General features: G+C 40.7%; 1 protein-coding gene and 1 long non-coding RNA gene across 10 annotated transcripts in view; one reads left to right on the top strand and one right to left on the bottom strand.

Moving 5' to 3' along the window:
* LOC103349544 (uncharacterized) overlaps nucleotides 1-26339 on the bottom strand; it is a 217670-nt gene that overhangs the window by 19158 nt on the left and 172173 nt on the right. For 3 of the 4 annotated variants that reach the window (XR_011381915.2, XR_016220463.1, XR_016220464.1), the window contains one exon: nucleotides 344-26339. This exon is cut by the window's right edge. This is a non-coding gene — a long non-coding RNA (uncharacterized LOC103349544). The remainder of the gene's footprint in view (nucleotides 1-343) is intronic. The other variant, XR_011381914.2, reaches the window with a different exon arrangement.
* MEF2C (myocyte enhancer factor 2C) overlaps nucleotides 1-26339 on the top strand; it is a 175824-nt gene that overhangs the window by 19186 nt on the left and 130299 nt on the right. The window lies entirely within an intron of this gene.

The raw sequence follows: 26339 nt of genomic DNA, 5'->3' as shown, positions 1-26339 counted from the left end.
GGACGCGAGCTGCGTGTGCGCCCCCTCCCGGGACCCTCCCCGCCAGCACCCCCGCCTCGTTACGCGATGTTTCCAAGGCTGCGAGCCGCGCTCCTCTCCCCCTCCGGCTTCTGTCACTTCCTTCCTGGACGCAGTTTTCTGGACGCGCCTGCTTACTTTTAACCCGGCCGGCCTGCGAGCGCCACTTTCCCCTCCTCCTCCTCCTCCTCCTCCTCCTGCTGCTGCTGCCTGCCTCTCCAGTCTCTCCTCCTCCTCCTCCGCGCGCGCCGCCGCGCGCCCCCCGCGCGCGCCGCCCCCCGCCCGCCCGCCGCGCGCGCCCCCGCCGGCGCGCCCCCGCGCACACCTCGTCTCCAGCCCTCGGCTCGCTCGCAGTCACAGACGCTGGAGCACCCGCGTGCACCCGGACATCTTCGGGCTGCTATTGGATTGACTCTGAGGGTTCTGGCTGTGTGGGTCGCCGGCACTGCGTGTTGGAATCAGGTGGAGCGGCGCTTCCAGGCTGGACGAAGTAACGATCACTGTTGTTTTATTTCCCCCCTCTCTCTCTTTCTTAAGAAAGGAAAATATCCCAAGGACTAATCCGATCGGGGTTTCCTTCATGTAAGTACCTCTGACGTTTCTCCAGGAAATGCAGAGAGCCGGGTGTTGTCTCTGAAATCCGCATCCCTGCAGCCCACCGCCCTGGGTCCGTCTCCCTTTTTGTGTTTTGGGTGTGTGTGTGTGTGTGTGTGCGCGCGTGTGTGGTTTTTTATTTATTTATTTATTCGTGGAGGCTGAAGTTGAGGCTCGTGGTGCCTTCTTTGCTGTAGATTGCGTGATTTCCTTGTCTGGTGCTGGAAGTAACTTTTGAGGGAGTCGTGTGCGTTCTTGCCATCCGCTACGCAAGTCACTCCAGCCTCGTTCCTGTCACCCCAGTGTGTTTAAAGTTTCATGAAGTTAGTTCACGTCATGAGCATGTCGGATATGGTGGATATCACTGTTTCGCAGAAGGTTCTGTGACCTTGGAGACTCCGGGGCGAGTTCACGGTGGGAGATGCGCCCCCGGGGTGCTCCCCCCCCCCCCCCGAGACCCCGGTGCGCCCTGGGTGCTGCCGTGAGCCACTAATTCCCAGGATTAGTTTAAGCTGCTGCACGGCTGCCTGTCCGGGCTCCCACCCAGGTGCACCTCCCTCCCTCTGCAGGCGCTGGCCGGGCAGAGGGCTTCTCCGCCGGCGTGCACGGAAGAGTAGTGCCCCTGCCCTGGTCGCCTGCCTCTCCCAGTTCCTGTTCAGGCTTCAGGGATTGTCTTAGTGCTTAGGTCCAGCCGACCACATAAGCTGCTCAAAAGCAAACGAGGTGAAGTCACGTAGATTGCCTTCTGCATGGACTTTGGATGAAAGTTACCAAACTCCGTGATAAAGTTTGGCACAAAGGAAGTATCTGCATGGCCACGGCATCTTGTTTATTGTGTTATGAAATATTATGCAAGCACTTAAGTGTATGGCTGATGCTGTTCCCCTCGCAGAAAGTGGCTATTGATTCTTTAAGGGAAATTTTGTGTCAGGATCCTTTCCGACTGTTCCAGGTCCGGCGGTCATTGTTCCTGGGGGAAAGCCTCTTTTTCTTAGCGTTTTAGGGATGCATTTCTTTTGTAGAAAATATTTTAAATGCTGGCAGTCTAATAAGCCAGGTCGGGCGCTCTGCCAGCTCCCGAAGTGGTCCTGAGAGAACAGCCTTGACACCGAGTGCGGTTCACTATTGTGACTCTGATACTAACTCCAATGGTAGCTGCCTTCTGAAATGCTTATGACGGCAGATATTTTCTAAGTGCTGTGGAAGAAACTCCAGCCGCCTCACTATCCCCGTACACCTTGCAATGGAATTGTGGTTGCAGAGGGGAGATGTTTATGTGGAGTACAATAATGCCAATCCCGAGAGACTAGGGAGGACGTGGAAATGGGACCACCTGTGAACCCCGTAGTGATACCCATTTCAGCTTGAAATAGAATAACAATCTCCAATTTGAAACTAAAGTGTCTTACTTAATTTTTACAATAATGTCGGCTTTGTATGTACCGAGGGAGCATGAGCAGGACTTTGCTTTCTGCACCAGTCTCGGTTCAACATAATGCGGTTCATAAACCAGACTGTCTTCCAGCATATGCCTGCAATTATTTATTTATTTTCTTAAGTTAAAAGAAGTCGCTCTCCACCAGGTGGATTCAGAACACTGTAGGTAGGATGAGATGACCCTATCTGACATCCTATCTCAAGAGGGGGAAAAAAACCAGCCTCAAATCCAATACCTCATTCTGTATGTAGGAAAGTAAGCAGTGTACGAGACGAGTGAGTCAATTCTAAAAGTTTTTTTGTCAAAACACACTTTAAACATAATGTTTGTTTTAGATGTAGTTTCCCAGTGAAGCAAAGAGGACAATAGTTGGCAGTTTCCTTCAAGTTTTAGTAAACTTGAGAAAGATCTATTTGTTCAGTAGTGTCATCCACACAGCTTTGGATGTTGGGCGAGTGTTTCGGACTCCTTCCGAAAGATGGTATTTTGCTTCTTTCATTAATTGTGCTTTTTACATCCTGATTGCTGTGTACGTGGCATGTATTGAACGAACATGCTAAGGTATAGCTTCCATTAATTTGTTTTTTGATTTCAGTACAAGTGAGCACTTTGTAATGAATAGCCAATTTTCTGCCATTTCTAAACTATTCATATTTTTTAGTGTATAATCGCAGGTATGAACTTTCCAAGAGAGAAACACATTGACACTGAATAACTATGTGCAACTTAAATAACAAAGACTCACTGCACCTTGTCTCCCCTTAGTCAACATGTTTATTTTGCAACCTTTGGGGAAAATGGTGCATTCCAATAGGGAAAAAGGCCATCTAATGATTCAGAGTGGCGTCCCAAAGAATCACATTTTATACCATCAGATAGCTATTAATTTCTTCCGTGGCCCTCATGTTATCAATTCAATAAATTGCATAATACAACTTTCTAATAAATGCTTCACTGTAATTAAATTTGTTCTATAAAGAATTGCACTAAGTAACTCCCTACCATATGTTAACATTATCATTTAAAACTTTCTGTTTATTCTAGTATTTTTTGTGGTCTTATTTCCTAATTCTACATGTGGTATATTTTGAGTGTTTGAAATCTCAGAAAGTGACAAAAATGGGGAATTATCTGAGCAGCAATACTTGTGCTACATGACAACAAAGCAATAGTTATTAAACAGAGAGCCTTGGTGTCTGGGACATGACTCAAAGCATTGTGGAAGAATTTAATACACGACTCAGGGTCACAGAATGGACCATAGAGAGATGGTTTTTAAGGAAGTTCTACTTTTTCTTTTTTCCAAAAGTACATCCATCTGAGAACATAGCATACAAACTAAAGTCTGAAAGACACTAAAATGCATATTTCATTTCATACATAGCTGGTGACTGCCCGGGACGTGGGACCAGGCTGCTACTGTCTCTTCGGGACAGCCCAGCATGCCGCCTGGCAAAGGATGGGTCCCACACTGTACCTTAATCTCCTGGGCACGTGGACTGTCCTGCACTCAGGCGAGCTTGGCTGTTCACCGAGCTCTGTCATCTTTAGGAAATCAAACCAGATTACACAGGCGATTCACAAACCCAGGAGCAACAGCACAGCCCATGCACCTTACAAAAGGCAGATTACACAGTTCACGTGTCGTGGTGGTGGGTCAAAGAGAAAAGCTGATTGTTGAGAGTGGAAGACACTCCAATTTGGAATGATTGCGAGATGACTACACTGCGACCCTGTTGCTCCCCCATAATGGAGCGCCATTCACACAGCAGAAAACTCAGTTTTCAAATAACAGGCTCTCAATAGCGAAATAAGAGAAAACAGGTCCTCGCTTCTTTATGAATAGACAGCGCGTCGTCGTCTCATTACGTGAAGTGGTTATTTTAAGGCTTGCGTGCGTTCGACGTTTTTCAGAGGTGTAAGGAGTACAAAGCGGAGGAATCAAACACTCAAAGTATTGAGTAGACGAGAGCAGGATGCCTGCTGGTCCAGTGCCCATTACGTTATTTTGTTCCCAAGTACATTTTTCATAAAAATGTGTAATTACACGGTTATGAGTCCACGCATCTGAAATATGTCTTGAGAGGCATTCAGTAGTCAAATTCTATATAATATATCTATATTGCATGGTTATTATATTAAGATCAGTCCTTACAGCCAAATATGATGTTTGAGAGTTTATTTCAGAGAATAAAGTTTAGGCTGCCATGAAATTGTGAAAACCCCAACTTCTTCCACATCCAGCTCCACAGGAATTTCTTGCTTCTTCTAAAATTGAAGTCCTTTTTTTACCCAACGGATGCCTCCTAGTGTTTCACAGAATAAAACACTAATGAGTCACTCGTAAATGTAAACATTGCATTTTCATTGCCTGTGTCTTCTATAATACATAAAATTAATATTTATGTGTTTAATTTTCTGTGCATTATTATAACAAGGTAGGAAATTTTAGTGAGTGAAATGTTTCATTGGAGTGGATTTGTGGCAGACACTCGGAGGTTTTCTTTGACCGTAACAATATCTTACTAAGTTTTAATAAGTTTATGATCCAACGGTTCCAGTTCGTCTATTCACGGCTGATATTCGCTCTTATTTCTAAGCGAGAAACATAGAGGAAAGAGTAGAGCTTCCATTTTGTAGGCCCAGACATTGTATAGCCGAGTTCATCCTGAAACGCCCGATGGACCCATTGCAAAGAGACCAACCATCTCGTGTAAACTCTGAACTCTCTTAAATGAGATACAGCTATTTTCCCCTTTTTGGCGTCTTTACACTTGGAAAATTGCTATGTAAAAGTGGTATAAAAAAAGTGGTATAAAAGTAAAGGAGGACTTAGAAAAATAAAAGTAAAGATACATGCACACCTTTCCACCCATAGGAAGTCTAACACTTTATTAGAAAATAGAGAAACTTGCCCTGGGGATATAAAATGCTACACGGTGGCAGAGAGGCTTGTTAAAACCCAATTTCTCAAGACTAGCAGATTGGCTCGTGAGGTGGAAGTCAGAGTGGATATCTGATCTGTGCTACTATTGCACGTCTGTGATTTCACGCCGTGCACTGATTCCACGGAGAAAGATGGAAACTTCAGGTCCTGAATCTTTTTGTTGTTTTGTTTTTTTCTAATAGTCTTAGGAAAGAGAGGTGACACTCCCCTGTGAGGCTGAAATTCAGAAGAGATACTCCGAAACTTGTAACATTCGCAGGCCTCTCCCTGAGTTGTTACAGAACCCACAGGTGCACAGCAACAGCCACAAAGTCTCCCACAAAGGCTTCCAAAGGTTCGAGATTCCACTCCACTTAGGTCGTGAGGTAACATTTATTTCTGCTACCTGTGTATAGGTCATTTTGTTCTCCCGATTCAAAATACACAGCATGAGCAATATTTGACTATCACTTCAGATTTTCTAAATTAGTCGATAATACAAGGCCATTACAATTCTGTGCTTGTTGGACACGTTTCAAAGAATGTAAGGGGGTGTGTTCCTTTCGTCCAAGGAAGCAAACATGTCGAAAGGGGTGGGCCTTTCCCACAAGAGCCACATTTCTTGCCCTGGAGAGCTGAAGCAAATATGCAGTATGCGAGAGTAGCGGCATGAGAAAGAAAATAATTCGTGATGATCGACTCAAGTAAGCAAAGGAAACCTTCAGGTCTTTTTTGAAAAGCAACTCTTACTGTTAGGTTGTCTCACAGTGACTCCTGAAAAGACCTAAGAGAGCATTTAATTTTAGTATTCAACATCCAGGAATAAAATAACTATAAAATATGCTATAAAATTTTGGTCTTGCCCCAGACAAGAATTTAGTAGCCACTGCCTTATTTTACTGATAGCATTGAGGTCTAAGGAAGCAAAAGGTGCCAGAATCTTCTGTTCTCTGAAGACTATGCAGACAGCGTGATGTACTTATGTTAATTGTTTTTGCCAGTGCCATAATTAAAGAATGTTCTCTGACAGCGAATACTAAGATTATAGAGAAAACTATTCAGTGTAGTATTATGTCACCTTTCCCTAATACTATTTAGCATTCACTGCCAAAGAGAAAAATCATATTGCTATTAACTGTGGATGGAAATGATGTATGCCTGTTCTGTAGATCTGTGGTTTAGCTTTGGTAGATAATAAGAATAACATATATTCGCCATTACCAGAATAGATTTGCTACATGTTGTCATTCTGCTGCCCACCTCAAATCTCTGTATTTTTTTAAAAACTATAACCACTGTAAACAAAGTTCAGAGTCCACACGAAGAGAATCTTTGGAGGGCATCGTAAAGGAAGCTGGTGACATTACAAGCAACACAAACAGTAAACTTGTTAGGGACAGATTTCTGCAGGAATCATTATGCCTTGATAATGCAGACATTGCAAAGACTCTGTTAATTCTCAGTGCTGCACATTCGGAATGAATGGGGCAGCGTTGCTGGTGCTGCAGGCGGCTGCGATCCCTGTCGAGTGGCAGTGCAAGTCTTCACACAGTGGTTCAGATCATGTCCCTGACACTTGTGTTTGGAGACTGGAGGAACTGATCTTTCACGGGGTGCCTGGTGAGAACCTGCTTTTTCCCAATCGCATCCTCAGCGTGCTCTGGTTTTCCTCTGCTGTCTTGTTGTCCGAGATAAGATGCGCGTGAAGAATTCATAGAAGTTGGTCTCAGATACGGTGGGTCTTTAGCATATCGGATTTTTAAAAAGATAGTTGTGGTCCTTTGACAGGAGGGGCACTGCTTTTTTAAACACAGCCCCAAACTACCCGTCTTTTTTTTTTTTTTTTTTTCCTATGTCTGCGATTCTCTCAGCAAGTTAGACTGACAGCAGGAGGTTGTGCCCACCTCCCCATCCTGGAGAACAGGCGGCTTCTCCTTAGACATGCTTGTGTGTTTGCAAAGCTAGAGAACAGATTCACTCATTTCAGTGAGTCGCGACAGACAAGGAGATTGCTCTGCAATCGAATAAACTTGACTTTGATTTTTCATCTGCTAAGGAATTGTTGACCCTGTTATAAGGGGTGCAACTGCCCAGGCTGATTATGCTGGGCATGTTGCTGAGTGGAACACGAGGGGTTGGGATTTCTTTAATTTTGAAGATGTGGTTACTTAGCAGAAATAGTCACGAGAGCATTTGCTTTTTGGAAATCGTGGTCGCACAAGGACGCCTTTATAGGGCTGGCTTCCTAATTGCAGTCCAACATCTCTTTTTAATGAACGAACACACTCACAGACGAACATGCGTTTTAAGAATATAATGGCCCTATATTTTTACAATTTCTGCCGCATTTTTTACATCAGAACAGAACGTGTGTGTCTAGGCAGATGTTTTAAGTTATATCCTGCATGTAGGTGATTGTGTAAGTGTACCATTTAACATAAATGGCTTTGTGGGAAGGTAGTTTGAGGAGTTTAAAAAGGAAAAAAATAAAAAATAAACCTCCACGTACTGTAGTTTCAGCTCTTTCTTTTTTAAAAACAGTAATTACACTCAGGATAAAGAAAGAACAAATAAACTCTTCTAATCCTTTGTCACATCCCCAGTTTCTGCTGGTGTATTTTTATTCCCGAGTGTGCAGGGCAGGTACCGGCTCAGAGCTGCAAACTGAGCACTTCCGGGCTGCAGACCCGACACAGCACACGGTGCCACATCGTAAACTTCCCTCCTCGGGCTCAGGCTGCTGTCAGCCCTAAGCCAGGTCCTTTCTCCCCACAGTGGGCTTAGGAGCAGAGGCCTTTTTCCTGGGCAGTCCCTCTGGGATGGGGAAAAAGCATATTTCCCTTCTTTAATCTAACAACTCTGCCTCTTAAATCATGAAGACACTAACTGACGTGGATTCTGTACATTTCCTTTTCATTCCCATACAGCAGTTTAGGATGCATAAAGCAATTGGTTTGAGATAGAAAATGAGACCTTCTCCCCACCCCCAGCTCCAGCACATGTAGGCCCAGATACTTGGATTTTTGTTGCTGTTTTGCAAATGAAATATAATGCTTTGTTTTCAATGAAGATGGTGCATTATATTCAAGATCTATCTATCCGGTACATCATTTTTGTGATGCAAATTAACATTGAGGTTTCTTGGTACTTATCTCAGAGAATAGCAGTATTCAAAACGCTATGTGGTGCTGCAGTAATTTTTTATTGATAAACATTCACACTTTCAGTGATTGTTAGGTCAAAATGCAGAGTACAGAGACAAAATATCAGCTGTCGTTTATCAATTGTTTATGCTCTGCATTTGAAAGGTACAGGGTAAGCACTGTGTTTAAGACTGTGCAAAATAAATTGACTTCTAAATTTCTGCATGAGTATTCCTTGCATTGGAAACTGTAGTCTGAACACTTGTGCTTTTCTGTGAAAAATAAAAATGGTTAAAAAGCAGCTTTTAATTACCGGTTACTTTTTCAACTGTTACCAATGTGATTTTTAAAAATCCTATGAAAAAAAGTTCTGAGCTACCATGGTTGCTTCGATCAGCAGCCCAATTTCATTTGTGTAAGGTGCAGTGGGATTGTTGTCACCTTGCCTTCTAAAACTAGCCTTCTCCATCAGAAATACATTCAATGGGAGCCTTCAGTTGAAACTACTACCATGTCATAAATGTTTGTTCCAATTTTATTTCAAACTAAATTATTGATACATAATCATATACAAACAGTGTATTCATGTTAGTTTAGTCATTAACCCACTAAGCTAATAAAGAATTGCCTGTATATAAAATTTCCCAAGTCAGACCTGAACAGCAACATATAATTTTAGTTTTCTTTAAGGTAAAATAGATAAGCAATTTGAATCACGTCTAAATACTAAGCAATGATTGTCATGTATGCGAAAGTTCCTCAGTAAATTGTCAAGAAATTAATCCGACATAGATATTAAGAAAGTCAGCTCGAAGAGTATGACCACAGTGGTGAATTCCTGCTGTGGGTGTCCCTCTTTCTGCACCCTTTCAAGACCCAGGAGCAAGGGAGAAAAAATGTTGAACTCTTTTTTTCTTTTGCATATATTAATATAGAGAGGGGTCAGTAATTTTTGAAATTTATTTATTACAAAATTAGACATTTTGTTTAAAAAATCAGATTAAACCTTTAAATTTTCGGTTTACAAGATTTTATTTTCTTGGAACCCTCTAGAGGAGTAGGATAATTGGAATCATCACTCCTGAGTCAATACTGTTAGACACTGTAAAAGTCTCAACTGTTGGACATGCAGATATTTAAAATAGAAAATGACCTACCTTACTATCTAAATCCTTCAGAATTATATCTGATTTAACCAGTAATCTCTTAGAGGGTTGACTAATAGGTAATTCTCCAGACCAGAATGTTAGAGATTTTGACCGTGTTAACCAGCAACTTGCAGTAACTTCTTTAAGGCACTTGACCTTCATCCATCTGGGAGGAGCCTTATTAAGTCGCTGGGTGGTCTCATAGCAAAGGTTTGTGTGGTCTAGAAAGTAGATCTTTTCACCCCTTTGTAACAGTTAATTGGTTAAAAAGGTATAAATCCAGACCTAATTCTGTCTGGATTATTTTTCTTAACCCATGAAGGCAAACACACCTGAGTATTTTTTTTTTAATGTATCTGTTTGTTCATTTCCAGTATTTATTGGAAGCACACTCAGGCTCTGTGTAGGTCAGAGGTTAAGGAAATAATTTTAACTGCATTTTTCCCTTCTTGCATGTTTGAATTTTTCTCCCCTTACATAAACCAAGGAGAAATTTCCACCATGACGTTAATAGGTTCGCAAAGGGCTGCATAGGAGACAGTGCCCTTGTGGGCCCAGGGCTGCCGTGTTTGGGCATTGTCCCTTGGAGGACTGATCTCGCATGAGGTAGAGTGGGTGCTCTCCCCACGATTTGAACCCTCTGCCCATTTTACAGCTTAAAAAAAATCAAAGAATTCTTGGCTTCGCCCTACTTTTTTCATTTTTTTTATTATCTTCTGAGTTTCTTTTTCTTGCTTCAAAGTATTTGGCATAGTGAAAGCAAGTGCACTCCTAACTGTTTCGATGCCATGTGTGAGAGCCTAGAGTTGTTTCAGGCGCTAACTTATCTCCTTACCCTGGAGAGACTGATGTGGCTCATCACAGCATGAAGGAGCTCCACATACTGATGGGGGAGACAGCCGGGGCCACAGGACAGAGCCTCTGTAAGAGCCACCGACACCTTGAGAGTCTGTGGGTGGCCTATCCAGGGTGGAGATGCGCAGCATGGTCAACTCACGGGAGGTGGACCAGGTATTGGATGAGTTGGACCAAGTGATGGCTTTCATTGGTGCTCTGTGGAGTGGGGAGCCAGAACTCCAAGGGGAGTGTGTGTGTGTGTGTGTGTGTGTGAGTGCATGTGTATGGGGTGGGGGAGAGAGACAGAGAGCATGAAAGGAAGAGAAATAGGAAACTATTTAAGCCAACAGAAAGCTTAAAGAACCCACTGCCATGCTTGATATCCTCTGATTATACATGCAAGTCTTTCAGACAAACATGTTCATCAGAGTGGAGAGTAAAGGTGAACAGCAGTGCCCAGAACCGGTTCGAAAGCCCACCTCCCCTTTGCTGGTTAGTGCCTTTATGCAGGGTGCTTAACCACAGAAAGCCTCAGTTTCAGCATCTGTAAAATGGGGATAATAATAGCACCCACGTCTTAGTGTTTCTGTGCAGATGTAGAGTATTGCATATAAAAGCATAAAACGCACAAAGTATGAGAAATTATTAAATTATTGTCGTAGAACTACACTATATTTTAACCATTTTATCTTCCTGCTAATGATGATCACTTAGGAATATCTGGTAGGATAATTATTTTGAACTTTTTTTTCCAGTAACACTTTCAGACCATTACAATTAGGTCACTTTCGGGGCAAGTCTGACTTTTGATGCTGTGTTAGGTCAATTCTAATGATTGCTAAGTAGCGGATACTTCTTTCCCTAGGAAAATCAAAACCATTCACAGATCAGATGTTATTCAATAAATATCCTATTATTTTTAGAACTAGAAATGGAACCAAGGAACGAAATAATTTCATCCATGAGTTTTAAAAGTCATTTATTGAAAGTCCTGAATTCCAGATAGACTGTTGCTTAGTTTTAATAAAAGTTCATTTTGGAGCAAGTGTTTGATGTGCATGGAGTTATTAGGTGATTTTAATAGTGAAAGACTTAGAAAGAATTTGAAAGCTATTTTTTTTTCTTTTTAGCATTGGCATTACCCACCTTTGAAGGAAACATTAGTATTGCTGGCTTAATTTTCTTATTGTACAACTTTGCTTTATGTGGAGCTAGAATTAACTTATGAAGGATGGGTGTCATTTTACCCATCTTTGTATTGCTCCACAGGTACTTCTGCATACAATAGGTATTCTGTAGACTTTGTTGAGTAAAAGAATAACATGTAGCCCAGAAAGATAATACATTTTTTATTTTAATAGTTAAAAAATAAAGTCAAATAAATGGCACTGCTCTTGTCCTGTTTTCCCTGATTTGAGGGATTATTTATTATAATCGGAGCTTATCCACTTTGAGATTATGAACAAATGAACCTAATTGGGATATTTTCTATTCATGTGAGAAGAACTACAAAGTGCAGAATTTTACCTCACGTTTTGATCAAACAAGTCATAAAATTTAGGTGGGTTGTGGATGCAGATGGGAATATTTCTGAAATAAGAAACTGCTCAGCACTTTTTTTCAGCTTTCATATTCATTTAATTTCTCAAAAACAATTCATAGTTTGGGCGACAGGTAATGCCAGTGAGGCCTGCCCAGTGTATACAGCCTGGGGGAGGGAGGTTACGACCACTTGAAATTGTTCTTGTGCTTTTGAATAAACCCCCTCCAGTGTGCACCTTGCATCTCGGCTCTCTTGTCTAAGCCTGTTTTAATGCCTGGGTAAAGAGTGCTCAGTGCAGGAATACTCGCAGAGGGGACTTCCCTGTGGCAAAACAGCATGGACAGCTCCCAGCACTGCAATCAAGGATGCCTCTAAAAGCTTTAATTTAAAAATAATAATAATAATAATAAGTCTGCATGAAGATGATGGAGCCCTGGAAGGCACATGGGCTTAGAGAATTATTCCCATCTGCAACCCCCTCCTCCTACTTAGTAGCTGTTTCCAGGGTTATGATTACTGGAAAATGGCTGTTAATCACCAGAATTTTTTTTTTTGAATGCAGCTGCTTCAGTCAGACTCCTAATCTATTAAACAACTTCATCTCCAGTTTAAAATTTGCATTGTCTACTGTATAGAATAAATTTTCATTGTAATCAGAGCATCTAAGAGAACCTCCCGATATGATTTATAGAAGCACATTTGTTTGTATGTGTGGGCCCCTCTACCACTATTGAGCCAACTGCTTAAACAATACGGTGGTTGATCAGCATAAAATAAAATACCATAGCACCATTGAACGCAAGCACCTTCCACAATAGTCACAATGCAGAATATTTGAATTGTGGCATCTTTAGCACTTGGCAGTATGATACTCACAGGATTCAAAAACTTAACCCAGATAGTTAAAATTTGACTTGAACCTGAAAGGGTTTTGAGAAGTTTTATGTTCTTGTACCAGGCTGCAGCAGGGGGCTTTGGCCTCTGTCTCCCCTAATGCCTATGACAGTTGCCGTAATTCGAAAAAAATAATCCAAAACCTGAGTCAATATTGAGTGCGGGTAGGGGACGAAGCAGCTCTACGTTACAAAGAACCCTTTTCAAATGCATTCTTCTATGTAAAATTGACAGGCTCCAAGAGGTGGTTGGATGGTGTTCATCATGTTGGAAGGAACGTTTCAATTAAAGTTGAGCACTTTCTCTTCCAGGTCTTTTTTTCTCCATTTTTCCTTTGCTGTGCCAAGGTATCCATGTGCGTTTTCCCACTGTCATCTGGCGCCTTCCCAGCAGATGCACACAATCTGTTCCGCTGTCACTAACAGGGCTTGGTTTATGAAAAGAATGTGTCAGAACATGCCACTGTAGTCACTTTTGCAGGTTTTTTTAAAGAGTAACTGAGAATATATGCATTGCCCTAGTTTTATTGTATTCAGCCCCAAAGAGATTTCTAAGAAACTTTTATAATTTTCAAAGACCAGAAGCTTTCTTCCAAATGTATTTTTGACCAAATATTTACTTCCCATCAAAAAGTAAATTTTAAAAGTTCACGAACATCTTTAAGGTTGAAATGGACTGTGTTTACGCGGAAGAGTAGATTTTTATAAGGATGGTTAAAGTAAACCAAACTTTTTTGGATGCAATTATCGCATTTCCAGTTATGAAATTTATTGTAATCATTAAAAACGAATTTACGCTCATACTAGAAGCAAACTGACTGACCCACTGGAATCAAGGTTTTGCTTAAAAACACATTGTGATAGAATACTTAGGGTATGGTCCTACTCTACCAGTTGTCCAACCTCATAGATAACAGCGATTTTCCTAAGTCTTTGACACCATTAAATTAAACCAAAAGGGGTTAAGCTATCACATACATTCTTATGTCCTGCAGAGACACTTGATAAACTATGCTTTCGCAAAATAATGTGACATTTTTCTTTTGTAAATGTTTACATTTTAAAAATGCAGTAAGTAAATATTTCTGAATTTAGTTTCTGTTCTTTAAATTCTGTTTTTACCAATTTTTCTTAGTAATTTACTTTGTTTTTTTTTCATATAAAGTAATTTCTTTGGTTATATATAAGTAAAAAAAATTGAGCAATGGAAGTTGCATTAATTCTTGAACCAATGAGCTTAGTAAGGTAGTAGGCTTTGAAGATTGAAGTACATGTAAGAATACGTACATAGATATCCTCCTGCAGATAAATAGACACATTAGCATTTTGTGTACAGTAGATGGTATTTAAATGTTTGAGAACTGGAGACTTTACAGTGTACATAAGAGCTTTAGGATTTAAGTAATTTCTAACTTGGAGAACAATGCAAAATTCAGGAAACTCAAGTTTTTGTCAGTTACAATTTTGATGTTAAAAATTCAGATTAAGAAACTATAATAATTATAACTGATACAAATGAAACTTTGTGTTTGTATGGGAAAACAAAGGTTAGATTTCTACAAAAAGAAAATTTATGAACTACATTAGGCATAAATGTGTCAAAGCTTTCTGAATACAAAACTGATGGAGTGTCACATAGACAGTTTGAGCAATATAAATTAAGGCCTTTTTGAAACAACTTTGCACATTTTAGCAAGAAAATAATTTACAGTTTGACCTTTGTTGTCATTGTATATCCAATGATCACTAAGTTACCTTTCTGGGGTTGTATCATGTAATTATTAGCGTAGGTTTTCTTAGTTTGTAGACAAAGGAATTGGTGTCCATTAGACTTTAAATATTATCATGTGTACATACACAGCCTGTGTTGATTTTCTAATACTTTTGATGTTGTGAACACAGCACGCAGATTGAAGACAAGTCACAAAGGATGGGTCTGAAGTTCACTTTTCCTGCCCACATTCTAATTTAGTCATGGTTTTACCTGTCCAATAACTACTTTGTAATCTGTAGGTACTTGAATTGCTTAGTTTCTGTTAATCCCAAATAATTGCTCTTGGCATAAAAGGCCAAGAATCATAGATGGTGAAGGACTCAAGATTGTTCTGGTCAAATTCCGTGGTCTCTTCCTCTTCCCTTGAAAGCTATCATCACAGGAGGACTGAGGGAGAATTACAGTTGTTACAAGAGAACCGACTTGGCCTTGCTATAAGGGTCACATAGGCAAGGAGAACCAGCAGAATCTTAAATTTTACTATAATTGGATATACGTAAGGTCATTTCAAGATAAGACTCCTTTGACAAAATTAGTTATACTTAACTAGAATTACTAATCCTTAAAATCCTTTATCACTCAAAGTATAAAAATGTACAATTCTGAATTTTCATTAGAGACAAAATTCACTCCTTTTAGCAGGATTCACAGAACTTATGGAAATAGATTTCATCTTGTGAAATACTTGTAAATAGTACGTTCTCTTATTTAATAATGCCTGATTTAAAAAAGTAACAAATCTTCCCAACTTTATTTTTAAAAATTAAGGAAAGGGAACTTTTGAAATGTGAGATTTCCCTGGTTCTCCAGGATCGGAACTTTGGAAGTATTGTATCTCAAAAATACTTTCTAGAATTTTGTCAGTTGCCCCTCTCCAGCAGGGTAGGGGCGCCGCCCTTCTGGGTGGTTGGGAGGTAACCCCTCCTTTGCACTTGCTTAGTCATAGGTCTTTTTGGAGCAAAGGCAGATTATTTTTATGAAGCTGTGCCCACAGTATGTATTATTCATAGACTAAGAAACCCATCAAAGGGTCTCGCTGCACACATAATTATAGGATGGACTGCACTGACCAGAAGGCTCTCCACTCGGCTTTCTTGAGACGATTTAAAGACAGTTGTAGCCTTTTTCCATCTGCATCAACATATGTTGACCAGTTGGTTTTCAACTCTTGCTGGCTTGGTGGTTGGAAGTAGGACTGATCCTCTATAAATATAATTGATACTCAAGTATGACTTAGCAATTCCGCTTTCACTTGTCACCAGCATCACTACTCAGGATCTCTCTGAAAACTCTTTTACAATGTGTGCAAAAAGCTTGTCTTATTAATTTCAAAGTCTTAATGAGAATTATTTTCAGGCAACAGTGTCACAGCTAGCATTTTGTGAGAGCTTACTCTATGCTTAGGCACTGTTCTAAGAGCTTGACGCTTCGTATGCGTTAACTCACTTGCTTTGCAAAACTTAGTGACATGGATGCTGTCGAGATCCAAAGTCCCTCACTTTATGGCAGAACTTGAACTGCATCCCAGCTAGTCAGAACCCACTCTCTTCCGTCCTAAGCCAAAATCTTATTCACATTGTCTCATCTTTTATGTCAGAAAAAGGACAGACTTGCCTTTGGAATCTTAATTTTGCTTGGCATCCTGGGGAATAGTATTCAGTAATCTCAGAATGGCATTATAACTATGTGTAACTTTGTTTGTTTTAAAAAAGTGAATTTGGTCTGTGATATAGTCCCATATTATCAGCTGATAAAATATGTTCTTTCTGTCCAAGTTATCTGATAGCTTCTCTTTTCACAAGCACCGCCTTTTTGCTATTTGTGAAAATACACGTTTCCTGTTAGAATATTAGCCTTCATTGAAATGTGGGCATTTAGCTGTGTCATCCCTGTCTGTGACCTCCCTTTGGCTTCTTATTTCTTGAGCTGCTTTAATTTTTTAACCTTCACTTCAAGACTTAGTAATTTGTATAGTTGTGAGTTAACAATGCGAGCTGTCTGACAGAGTCCATAAACGGATATTAAATGGATTTCAGGCGCTATTCAGTTAATCTAATTAGTGAGGATGAGTTTCCTGGAAAATTTGAATTCAAGCGTGCCGTTTAACCTGTTCTTTGCAGTTGAAAAAAAAAAAGGAAAACAAACAACAAAATCTTAAAGCCAAAGATGGGTGCGGAATAAACTGCCAAGTTGGGACAGGTCGTGTTATACTGGAAAACGAGGAGAGAGTAGACCAGGCGAATTCATCCAGTGCATGGCTTTTAGTTTTTAGCTGAATGTTTCTGGGTTCAGGAAAAGACCCTTTGAAAAGGGGAAAGGATCATTTTTAGAATTTTTACTCTGAGAAACAATATGAACTTTCTTTCCTCTGATAAACAGTTTCCTTGTTTTTTTCCATGAAAGTATTGCCAGGCTGCTAACTAGAAGGAAGGACAGAGACTGGCGGAGGTCAGACGGGACTCGGCTATTTCTGAGTTGCCAAATGGATAAGCTTGATGGTTGCCATATTCTTGAAGTCATGGATTCCTGGCCAAATTTCCACAGTTCATCTTAGAAGCTGCCTTTGGTTCCGCTCAGCTTCACTGTAGAAGAGAATGAAATGCTTGTTTGGATTACTGTGCAAACACCAAAATAATCCATGTGCTCTGTCCTTAAAAATGCTTTTATTGGAAATGGGACTTGAAGGGCTGGAGACTCAATGTGTTATGGGGAATTCATCGGTTCCAGTGACCTCGGGGTCACTTTGCGGTGCCCACGGCCAGCGAGTTTCCAGGGCCTTGTGCCTGTGTGGCTGCTTGGCCTTTGTTCTTCTCTTTCAGGCAAAACCACTGAGGCCAGTTCTGTCCACTTCCTGGTGTAATTTTGTCTGGAGTTGTTTGAATTCCCTCGTGTTGGAGACTTCCAACTGTAAAACATACTCTTAAGACCCCATAAGACACTGACTTTATTTTTAGTATCCATTTGAATTAAATGTACAGGAAGTAAGTTTCACTAGGAAGGCCTAGAGCGCCCCAAGACTAAGGAGGAGGTCACAGCTGTCGGCTCGTTCTGTGCGTTTCCAAGAGAGGACCGTGATGGGGCTAATACCGTATTTCTAAAGCCTTTTCCAAAAATGTAGTCAGCCACTGACGCTTTCTCACCAACACAAGCCATTCAAAGGCAGGGAGCCGCTCCTGGGTGTATGATGAGCGAGAAGCCTGGAGATTGGAAGCATGGAGTTTTCTGTGTACACTGAGATCAATGGCTCTCAACCCTGGCTGCCGGGGGCGCTTTTGAAAACACCGATGCCTGGGTCCTCACTCCAGGTTCACTGCGTTGGGTGCTTTAACATAAAGCTGGGGTTGAGAAGCACCAATTAAAAGAAGTTAGATGTGACTCTTGAACTTGGGTGTACTGAAAGTTACAGAGACAAATAGGCGTATAACTTGCAAACTACCCAGGGCCCTGCCCATAAAATATCCACTGCTGTTTCCCAACACTTGTCCTTGGCCATCAACCATGAACGTACTAATGTATCGGTTAGTTTATTCACTAAGTGTGTAATGAGTGGGTACACAGATGGAGGCTCTGTCCCTGAGAGAAATCAGTTCCATGAGGGCAGTGCATACCCCAGGGGCAGCTATAAATGTAAGGTGCTGAATGCTATAGTGCAGGTATGTGGCAGGTGCACACTGGAGTGAAGGAATCTGAACACTGTCTCCAGGTGGCTGACCAGGTCAGTCTTGAGTAGAAGGGAGACCTAACGTGAATCTTAAATGTGATTATTCCAGTTCTGCTGGAAATGGGGGGGAGGGGGAATAGCTCAGGAAGCCGCATAGATGGTTGCAGAGGTAGGAGGAGCGGAGTTGACCCCTTCACCTGCTCTGGTGTGTCTCAGAAATGGCTCTACCGTGAGTCCCCAGGGAAGGTGGAGGGCTCATCCTCCTCCACTCCCATTCAGCCCCGTTTCCTAGACACAGCTGGGAGGAAGGAGGATGCCTCCCCCGCATCCCACGGCGTTGTCTCGGGAGCCAGCAACAGCTGGGGATGAGAGCCGAGAGCAGCGGTAGGTACCGCTTCATAGATGGAGACTCCATTTTCCGCTCTTACGGAAAGGAATGTAGGAGAACTTCAAGTGGTACTTCTCCTTTTCCCCTCTCGTTCTAAAAAAAGCAAAACTAAATAAATAAAAGTGTTTGAGGGCTGTCATACCCTTAGAAAAAAATCCTGTGTATTTTGTCGGAACTCTATTAAAAGTGCTGTGATAGAAGGGAATAAGTCTGTAAGACACAGCAAGCCACGGAGTGCTAAGACACTCAGAATCCCAGAGAGTGAACTTTCTCCCTTCCTTGTTGCACTCCATCTGTAATACGTGTGCATGTAAGTATAGATGTAAAAATGACAGAAGACAGGAAAGGCAAAGCAGTGATGAGGAAGTAGGAATACTAGCTCCACAAGTTGTGTAGAAAAATGCTTTATTATTTCGCAGGAAGCATTACTGTGAAGTGAACTGTCCAGCTTTATGGAATGGGGCTGGGGGATGGCCTCCGTGCCATAATGGAACACAGTTCCAAGTCTGTAAGCCACATTTTGCCAGCAGCTGGTGGTGACACTACTTCTACAAAGCAGATTCTGAATGAAGTGAACCCAGTTTCATCCCAGGACCAGGGCGAGGGACTGGGCTGCTTTGCTTGATGGTATCATTTCATGACCGCAGTAGAGAGTTAAATTAATTATGAAAGACTGAGAACTTGGAGCTCACGGATTGACTTTTTTTTTTTTTTGGAGATTATCAGATGTGGTGAACTTGACTTCCAGTAGATAATGCATCAACATTGCACATGAAATTAGAAAGGTATCCCCTTGAGCAAATCAGATGTACAGCACTGAACTTGGTTAACTATTATAGATTTACAATGAATGGCTTCAGACTTTTTTTAAAAATACAACTGGAAACCATCCAGAGAGTCAAAAAGATCAGATGAAAACAGTTGATTTTTAAGCTTTTGAGAGCCCCCAGTTCTGGTTCTGCAGAAAAGGAGCATACGATCAGGCCTGTGTTATCTCAGACGGGTAGGGCTCTCTGTGATTGTAACTAATCTGTTGAGAGTCAGCAAAGTTATGCGGATGAATTTTCTCTCTCACTTAACCAACAGCCAAGAAGCTCTTGCAGGTGAATCGGATCGTGAATGGAGAGTCTAGAACATTTCAGGAACATAGCTACAATCCAGGTGAGATCATGGTACAACATAGCTGTGCTGGAATGACTTATTTCTAAGAGAGTTGATTACAGTGGATTTCAGATTTGAGCCTTGGAGAGCTTTTAAAAAATAACAGCGTGGGGAAACTAGTCCCAGGGATTCCAATTGAGCTAGTCTAGTTTGGGTCTAGGTAACAGGTGTTTTGTTTGTTTTTTATGTCTAAAGTGATTCAGATATGTAAGTAGGATTAAGAACTATTAACAGAACACCCAAACTCTAAGACTTTGAGACATCTTTGAACACTAAATACAGAACATTAACATTCTTCTTTTCTGGGAATTGAGAAGAAAATAAGTTGATTCCTTACATTATAGCAAGAAGATGATCTCTTCCAAGGATCTTTCCTTTCCCAGTTTATGGGACCAGCTGCACCATTCCAGTTCCTAAATTATTGGCATTTCTAGAGATGAAGTAACAGGGGAAGTGATGAACTTTATAAATAGACTGCTGAAAATATTTGGCATGAGAGGTCAAGATGTAGGCGCGTCTAGAAAAAGACTTTAGTTTGGGAATTAGCCAGCTGCCAACAGTTGTTCAATTCCCTAAATTTCCTGAAGAAAGGGAAGAGTGAGAATCCCTTTAAGAACATATTTTTTTTTTTCCTTCAATGTTTAGTCAGTGAAACCCAGAGTGGGGGAAAATGTACCTTGCAAGCCAAAATTAGGTCATGCCAACCACAGCAAATTGGAAGCTGTACTTAAGCTGGAGTTGAGCAGGATGGCTGTGGATCTCACACATGTCACACACGTTGTAGGGGCTGGCCGAGTTCTGACTGCCCTGGCCTGGCTGCGGTTGGCATGTACACTTGACCCAAGACTGTGTCTGAAAGGCATGTTCTAGAATATGGCATTTCTTTTTTAAGGTGAAAATAATTGCAGCTTCCCAAAACAAAGAAACAAAATACACTTTAGTTTTGTAATTCTGGAGTGGGAGAATGCAATGGACATGTCCACCATGGTGCCCAGTAGGTGTGGCTTGTGGCTTCCGGGTAACTAGGACAAGGTGGCCAAAGACCTTCCTTACTTCAGAAAAGACAGAAACACAGCAAGTGAGTGTTTGATTCACTTATTCACCTGTCCATGTGCGCAGGGGAAGGACTGGTCTTTTAGTCATGAGAGATTTCATGGCACTCTCCATCCTCAGAATGTTGGGCTGACAGTAAAATGCAATGTATTTCCATTATGTAAATGCTTTTCTTTCCTACCTGTAGAACCTAGTGTTTCAGGGGTGTTTCTAGAATGTTCAATTGGTCATAAAAATGAAAGTTGTTTCCATTACATCCTACTTGCAGAATGTATTTAATAAAAGAGTGAGACCTATAGGCTTTCACAAATTTCACCATGAACACTCCACAGCAATTTATCAAGATGTGTAAGGAGCGTATTAGTGTCACATGCGTTTGTCCTATCTTTAAAAGAAAAAAAACTAAACATATTTTCTGTTGGGCATTACTGAATTCACTCTCTCCGCCAAAAAAAAAAGGGGGGGGGGGGGACTTGTTCCTAAATGAGCAAATGTATTTACATCTGAAGGCTTTGTGATTGTCAGCTTTTTATCTACATCCTATCTGCAAAGAGAAGGTTTTTTTTTTTTCTCTGAGACTACCTTCCCATTGTGTACAATTAATTAGACCAGTCTGATTTCCAAACTGTTGGCTTCTCTTAGGATGGAGGAGCAGTGGTTATATAATATTCTGTGTGCTGTGAGCTGAATTGGGATATTATGCAGGAGACTGGAAAAAAGAAGTGCTTTCTTTCTGTGATAGAACACTGCAATTCTTAGTTACTTAATACAGGGACTCTCGTGTGCATCCTCCTTCATTTCTCTGGCATGCTGGTTCTACATTTTTGATAACACAGGAAATAAAAAGCCCAGTCTACTCGTCTGAGCATTCTGGAAATAGCTCACTGAGGAGCCAGCGGTTGTGCCGGATCTTAAAGGGATAGCTCAAGTGAGTCGTGCCTCGCTCTTTGAGCGTTAGGCTCTGATAGACCACTGTGTCTCCAATAATGCAGTCATATCCCGCTTACAAATAATTGTGCCCCAGAAGTCTGTTTTAAAATTAATGCAGGATTTGTTTTTTCACGGGAGCAGTTTTTATTAATGGTTGTTGGCTTCTCATGTGAACCCACAAAAAAACACCGTTCACTTCAAATAAATATTTTAAAAATAATAGGAATCCTCATGAGTATTGTAACACATATAACTGGATTACATTGTTCAAGTTTGCCTTCACTGGGTTATGCTTAGCCAGGGTAATCTGTCGCCGAAGGTGGAATTTTTGTGTAAGTAATGAAAATAATTTCTTTCTTTTTTTTTTTAAGACTTACTTTATTCATTTGAAAGAGTACAGAAAGAGGTAGAGCCGTAGAGAGAGAGAGGTCTTCCATTCCACTGGTTCACTCCCCAAATGACCGCAACAGCCAGAGCTGAGCTGATCTGAAGCCAGGAGCCAAGAGCTTCTTCCTGGTCTCCCACGCGGGAGCAGGGGCCCAAGGACTTGGGCCATCTTCTACTGTTTTCCCAGGCCGTAGCAGAGATCTGGATCGGAAGAGGAGCAGGCGAGACTAGAACCGGCGCCCATATGGGATGCCAGCACAGCAGGTGGCGGCTTTAACCCACTGTGCCACAGTGCCAGCCCCAAAAATAATTTCTAAATGTCCACAGTGACCTCGGCCACATGTAGGCTTCAGGGGGGTTTGCAGTGCCCCTTCAAAATGCAGATTTCTCACCACCACCTTCCTGGGTGGGGGGGACCTTTCAATGTGATATTTAGGCAAATCAAATATGTACTGGTGCTTCAGGATTATTGCTTGAAGATTCCTGCATTCCTACTTTTTAGTTTATCTTGAAGTAGCCTTTTCTTTCCTTAAAACAGATAGGTCATGAGCGTCATCCAAATGTTTGTTAGTTATATTTAGCTGGCATGTGGAACATGGGAGAGGGAGATTTCCCCAAGGATAACTGAGTAGGGACCCAAGCAGCAGCAGCGAGAACGGGACTGGCAAGGGTGTATGCATGTGTGAGGGTGGAGGAGAAGGTCAGGACCCAGGCAGGTGGGCACCCTGCCCCTTGCCCTCATCAACCACATTCTGCTGTCTCCTTGGTCACCTTGTGAACTCTTCCTGGGCTGACACCTCCTGGATGTCCCAGGCAGATGTGGAGGTTTGTTGCCCAAGTCCAGACTCTTTCATTTTTTAAATTTTTTTTCATTTTTTAATTTTTTTTTCAGGCACACACTTAGTTGGCTACTCAATGTATGAGTGGATGAATTCTGCCACTTCCTGCTTATCTCTCTGGAGTCTTGCTCTTTTGGAGATCCCCTGGAATGCTTGGGAAAGTGCCTCGAACAGTGTAGATGGGTACTTTGAGGCAGAGAACAAAGGTGGAGGGACTTGGATTTACAATCTCTCCTCTGTGAGGCTGGTTATGAGATGATTGACACATGAGCAAAGTGGAGGGAAGATGGAGAACAGTTCTGACTTCTACAAGGAGTGGAGATGTATGCATTGAGTTGATGCAAGTTAGAGAATCACAGGTTGGACTTTGTGATCAAGAAATGCCTAAATTTCTTGAAATTAAGTTCATAGGCAGAGTATTTTTGCAGAATATATTTAAGCCTAAAAGCAATACTCCAAGTATTTAACTCAAAGAGATTTGGGGTTGGTGTTTTATTAATTTCCTTGTTTTTAAAAAAATATTCTTTGGAGTTTTCTCTGCATATACAAACTTGCGCCATAATTTGAGCATATGTTCTGCTACTTTATGGAAAATCTGAAAGGAGTGAAGATTCGTATTACATAGAGTACATTATTTTAGTCACTGCCTTTTAAATTACTCTATTCACCTGCCCATTGAGTTTTTATTCTGTTGTTTTGGAAAAAGAGTTTAGAGAAAGAGTTCACAATTATTGAAAGAAATGCATCATTTTATTACTATAGGTAGAATTGCCCTTATAGTGGAATGATGCCTCTCTAAAAAATGCAATAATTTGGGAGTTAAACATACTTTGAGACTCATCAAGAAAATAAATTTGAATATGGGATGCATTTTCATTTGCATCTAAAGTATTCTGTATAGTGTTGAAGACTTCGAAATTCTAGCATTTAATAAGAGCAATTTAAAAATAAACTGAAAGTCTGAGAGTCCAAAGTTTCTTTTTAATAAAATTTCTGCCTGTTCATATTTCTTCAGTAAGGACAGCACTGCTCTCTTCCTTCCTGAACATAGAACCACTTTGGGGCGTGAACTACACGTAGACTGTTCTGGAATGTGTCATTCCATTCACATAAATACCAAAACTAGGATGAATCTCTGTTCTCAGAAAGACAAAGGTAAAACCCTAAAGACTGTATCAAAGCCAAAATTATGATTCATTGCCGCCCTTTTTCCATATTCCAATAGAAAGAATATCAGCTTTGGTGACTTCAGAACCATGGTGCTTAAGGACTGAATGGAATAATATAGGGACAGTGGCATTGTAAAATGCAAATATTGCACAAACGTAAATTATCCTTAACCCATATCAGATGGTAAACTACTTGGGAACTGCTCCTGACTCATTTTGTTTTCTCTCTGGCCTGAGTCTGTTGCACGTTGGCTAGTTAGTTTGAAGCAAGGGAGTGAAGGGCAATAATTGTCCTCATTCCGAGACTGGAAAACTGGGAACAGCAGCTGATGAAGTCCTTCCCCCATGGAGCTTCTCCCAGTGGAGATAGTGTTGCCACGTCTGGCTTTCAGAAGCCTTTACTTTATACTGTTTACTGACTTCCACCTTGTACTAAAGCCATTTGAAGAATCTTTCCCAATTTGGTAAAATTTAAGCTCTCAGGGGTGCAGAGCTTAAGAGTGGTTTTTTTGCCTTTTTATTCAAGAAGTATTTCCTGGAGGATTTATAGTCTCTCAACTAACTCTTTGCATCCCATTTGCTATGCTACCTGGCTAGCGCAGGGGTACTGATCGTAACTATAAACTCAAGGCTAGGATATCTATTTCTTGTCTTCTGACACATTTTGCAGCTAGGAAAGGTGAGGTTTGGTGGTCCCATAGATTAAAACCTGGGTCTGTGACTAGAAAGTGTGGTTCTTACATAGCTATAAAAACATACTCTCATTTTGTGTGCAAAACAATAATGCCTCTATGTCTTTCTTCAATTAAAATTTTATGTTGGTTTGTCAGTTCCCCTCCCCCATGCAAAATGGTGAATTGTTATGGTTCTTGTGTATGTCCCGAGTGAATGTAATTAGACAACATCCTTTTGTAACACATGAAGTCCAGTGTGACAGACACATTTGTGGTTAGTGCATCTTATTGGCCATGCCTGGAGTTTAAGCTTTATGCGATCTATTCATGGAAGTTGGTTGGTTTGTTGTTTGTGTAATGATGAGTATCTGATTAGCTTGATCTCTTCTGTAAATATCTGAAGAATTCAAGTATGTTAGAAAGGATTTTAGCTTGTAAATTCATTGTGTAGACAGCTAACAAAAGGGAAATCATGCCTTTTATTACCCTGCTAGTTATCAGTGGAGGGTGGGAATGAAAAAATCAAAATGCTACTCAGATCACAGAGTTCTACTCTTCACTAGCAGTGTTCTGTTTCAACCATATTGTTTTCTAAATTGACCATCTTTTTAGTTTGCCTGGATTTCACTTAGTCCAGCAGTCTCCAGCTGTTAGAATCCATTCAATTATGATGACTTCTTGCAGCTCTCCATTTCTTGAATGTTTTGGCTTTAGGTAGCTATCAGAACATCACCTTCTTTGTACTCTTAATGTAAGATACTTGGCTGTTCCATGGACATGGCTGTGTGATGATGGCCTCTTGCTCAAGGTATCCAAATCCAGCCTTGCAGACCTGCTTCCTGTTAGGTACCCACCTCAGCTAGACCTGCGTGCTTAAGAGCAACAGAAGCACCATTTTCGTTATCATTGGGAAGAGAAAATATTGATGATAGGAATCTTTGTTAAAGAATATTTCTGTTTTATAGATTTGCTTATAATGATGGTTAAAACAACCAGAAGTCAGTGTTCGTATAAACTGGACACTGCCTTGAATGGTGTTCTGCAGGAAGTAACTGTATATGCTTCTGCTCTCATTATTTTCATGAACCATCTTCATTCAACTTTCACCTCTACTACTGGTACATTTAGGTGTGTGTTCTTTCTTATTTTTATGAATAGAAACAGCTTCAATGAACTTTCTAATTATGTAGAAGATACTTGACGTGAATGATAAAAGATTGTGATTTTTAAAAAATATTATAAATCTCAAATCTGTTGTTAACCAATATTAAATACTCCATTCAATGTACATGTTCTAAAATTATTTTAATCATGTTATTATATCTGAGAAGATAACATTATTTGTCATTGTAGAGCTGGGAATGTAGAACAGTCTGCATGTATCACTGCCAAAATACAATTACTTTTGGTCATTGAAATTTCCATTTGTCGTTATGGAAATATTGTAACCTAAAATACAAATGTAGTTTGATAATTTTCTTGTATTCTAGATTGCGAAGCTCTGATGAAGTGAGTCTGATTGTGTTGATTGAATTATAAAGCCTCAAATAATACTCTTTCCTGTACGTTTCCTGTACAGTTAGAATGCCTTAATCTTTTTTAGATGCTGAAAATAGATTTTATCATTTCAGGTACTCATTATTATAGTCTGTTCACACAAATATATATGCATAAAATTATTGCTTTAATTTTAAAATATAAAGTGGAAAAGTGGTTAATACTAAATATTGAAGTTTTATGCCTTAGACATGCAGCTGGTCATC

This window comes from Oryctolagus cuniculus, chromosome 14 (genome assembly GCF_051225735.1).
Source record: "Oryctolagus cuniculus isolate XC-2025 breed Fujian yellow rabbit chromosome 14, ASM5122573v1, whole genome shotgun sequence".
Classification (NCBI taxonomy): Eukaryota; Metazoa; Chordata; class Mammalia; order Lagomorpha; family Leporidae; genus Oryctolagus; species Oryctolagus cuniculus.
The sequence above is the reverse complement of the archived record's forward strand: the minus strand, read 5'-3'. Positions and strand labels throughout refer to the sequence as shown.